Below are 3,794 nucleotides of genomic sequence, written 5' to 3'. Positions count from 1 at the left end.
TAGTTGTTTCCTGTGATACTTTTGAAGCATCCATGGAATAAATAGTGAAATCCTTACTTTGGCTATTCTTTTTAGTGTTTTCCATTGTTCCACATAATTGTGCGAGAGTATTTGTTAAGCTTAGGTATTCTGGGATCTTTTGAACCCAAAAGAAGTAAAAGTCTGAGGCAAAACCAAGGAAGAACAATGAATATGTTAATCAGTTACATTGTTAAGAGTGACGATTAAGCTAATGAGATGGAGTGAATGAATTAATTTATATGCTTTATGAAATTTCTTGTCTACTAGCATTTTAATATTTTCTATTACTATTACCAAGCTGGGTGGGGGGGCTGGTGTGTCATTCTGTTTATTCTAAAAGATAGTAGGTACTGAAAGTGACCGTCGCTGTCAGTCCTTAAGATTCTGGAACAGGATACACTGATAGAATTCAGAAAGATTTATGATGCAGGCTTAGTGGAAAGAGGTTGTTCCCTGTTGGAAATTTGAGTCTTCTCATTCAACCATTTCTTTCCCAACAGAGTTGAATATCAGTTCATTATATTTCTTCACAGAAAATCATCAAAGAAGATGAATCTACCCTTCTATGATCCTTTCTGCGAATTTTGGATCTAATAACAAACCAGCTAAAGAGAGGGTTAGGAAAGACTCAAGAAAGCGACATTTAAAGAGAACTGGAGAAGTCCACCCTCATGAAAAAGAGAGAATTCTTAACTTGATCCTAAAATGCAAACTAAAATACATTTTAAACATTCCATCTAGTATCACTTGTGATGGGTTTTCTAAAATCGTTTACTACTGTTAATCCACAAACATACGATGTGCACATTGAGATGCAAAACCACAAAAAAAACCCTAAATGATTTCAAATTTATTCCTCTGCTGGTGATCCCATTGCATCCCATTAGCTGTGTTGTAAGCTCTTCCAGTAGGGTCTGTCTATGCCTTGTTCTATGCTAACTGCATCAGTACTTAGAGACACATACCATACGGTATCTATGTTATCAACTACAAAAAGTATAAATTAGTGTCAGTCCAGTTTTAACTGGACTAACTGACTGCATCAGAAAACCAGCACCTTCAGCCTCTCTGTTGAGACTCGGCATTGAATGAGTGTGAAGAATAAGCTATCCTTTCGCCCAGAGAGGTATTCTCTCCTTGCATTGTTTCTGCCTCAGATGGACCTCCTTTTCCCAAGACTTCCCCTTATAAATACATAATGTGAAATCCCAGCCAATGGGAGTTTTGCCTCTTCTTCAGTGAGGCCAGGATTTCACCCACAGCGTTCAGTTAACATCAATAACATCAGTACCATTGCTGAGGGAATAGAAAATTTTAAAATCCACATTGTAAACTGATTATCTAGAAGTCCATCAAAACTTCATAGATTCTAAAGACAAAAGGTACCACTGTGATCATCTAGTTTGGCTCCCTGTATAACACAGGTGATAGGATAGAAATCCCATAATAAATCTTAAAATAACCCTCCAGGGCATATGGCAAACAATAACATGAAATAATTTATCCTAAACCACAGTGATATTCGCATATGTTTTTATGTACATTTTTACAAGCAGTACTTAGAATTCATAGCACACAAGGTTTAGCCTGGGTATAGTAATTTTCCCATTAGAAGATGTTTGAATTGCAAAGCTTCATGCACTCAAAAGACCTGTTCAAAGTGAAGGAAAAACATAGAAAGGCTTTAGCTACTTTGCTCCAAGGTTCAGTCCTTTTAAAAGAATCTCTTAAAGTCCGTTTAGTTTGTCAACAGCGTCAGGAATGCATTTATATTAATCCTTTAACAACAATATTTTAACATTCACTTTTTAATTGGTTGCTAGAGACAGCAATAGTGTAGTTGGCCATCAGGGGATCCTATGTTTTGCTGCGGTGGTGTTTTCTAGATCTAACTTTAAAGCTTTCTAGCTACTTCAGCTGCCGCTCTGGGAGAGCCAGCGGTTCAAGAAGAGCACGGGCTGGCTTTTAGACTAAACAAGCTAGAACTTGGAAGAGGGGGATGAGTTCAGCAGCAATGCCACAAGGAAATGCTGTGGACAAGGTATTTTGTCCCCCTTAGGGTGGACACTCCTTATTGTGTTGTCTTATCCACCACCTGGTGCAGGGGAAGCAGGGGCTTCCTGGATCCTCCTCCCCCACCCCAGTCCCATTGTCCATTGTTTACCCTCTTTGCCCCCTCCCCCAGTTGGCAGCACTTGGGGAACTCTGAGGCAAATGCACAGCAAAGGATTGGCTTCTCCCCTGGCAAGAGAGGAGAATCTGGAAAGATGGCCAGTCTCTCAGGCAGTCCCAGGGGATTTAGCCCTATGGGCTTAGTCTATCAGAGTCTCTGGCCCTTTGTGGAATTTGTGGGGTTCTCCTTCTGTCCCTCCTCCTGGGGGGTACTGTTTTGCCACCATTCAGGGCAGTTTTGGGAGCCTGCGGCTGTCTCCTCCTTGTGTGGATTGCCTCTATTACAAGCAGTTTTTGAGTGGGGCAGCCTTCTTCGTTTTCTCTGCCTCTTCCTGGGGTAAGTTTCTTCTTTTACGCTCCTCCCACTCCAGGCTGACCAAGCGTTGCCGATGCACCTCGTTAGGGGTGAACAGGCCAGAAAAGCTCCTTAGTCTCCTCCATACCAGTGTGAGGGCGTGGCCCTTCACACCATCCCATGGTTAATTTCAGCAGCAGGCTGAAAGTCACATATATGGTACAGCAGTAGTACAGGGGCAGTGTTACGGGACTTAAGCAGCAGAAAGAGAGGTTCTAAATGAAGGTAGTGATGAAAACCTAGTGAGATAGGCCTCATGTTCCCAGATCGTCACCTCAGGCAGAGAAGACTGGTATGGCGGATTCCCATGAACAGTCCAGTGGAAGAGAAAGGACTCTCACAGCTCTGTTAATGTTTCACTACTGTAAAAACAAAGAAAATAAGCTTCGCTTCAGTACATGTCTTTTCTGAGGCTTCCGTCAGGATTTTTTCCTGGCTAGAGCGCTTATCTCCTACAGAGCTCATTCGCATTTATTTTACTATGCAAATGAGACATAGGACTAATTTCCTCAGGCTCCAGCCAACCACATAAGATGTCTGCTATCTAAGTGAATTTTATGGGATTACTCATCACCTCACTTCCACAGAGCCGGGCCTGTCCTTGGATGCAGAGTTCTTGCCGTTTGTTTGAAAGATGCAACAGTTCTCAATAAAATAATTTAGCTTTGTACACTTAGGCACAAGGCCAAATCCTCAGCTCATGTAAAAAAAAGAAAAAAAATCAGCATAGCTCCATTGGGACCAGTTTCCATCAGCTGAGGAACTGATCCACAATTGATTCTCTCTTACAATACTGTCCAGGACAAAAGTTTTATAGGGTGTGAGGGCCCTGATCCTACAAAGACTTATGCATGCCTCACCATTAAGCCCATGAATAAACTCAATGGGTTCAACAGGGTGACACATGTTTAAAGTTGTCTTTTCAGGATCAGGGCCTTCCTCTCTAGCACCTTGATTTTAGGACTTTACAATGCAGTAAACTGAATTTACAAGGTTTTTTTCAAATGTGGGGGGAAAATATCCACTCCCAGCCTAAAGCCAAATGTCATCTCACAGGAATTTAAACTCTAGTAAATTAAAAGAATGTTTGTTTTTTTGTTTTTTTTTTTAAAGGGAACTATAATTAAGGGGTTCAGATTAGTTTTTGTTCATCTGGGTGTTGAATGATATTCTTCAGGGGTTCAATTCTCACATTACAAAGATGCAAGGTTGCAGGATTGGGACCCTTGGCATGCAAGGTTGAGCC

This window comes from Lepidochelys olivacea, assembly GCF_965140295.1.
Source record: "Lepidochelys olivacea isolate rLepOli2 genome assembly, chromosome: 3".
NCBI classification, from domain to species: domain Eukaryota; kingdom Metazoa; phylum Chordata; order Testudines; family Cheloniidae; genus Lepidochelys; species Lepidochelys olivacea.
This window is presented reverse-complemented; position numbering follows the sequence as displayed.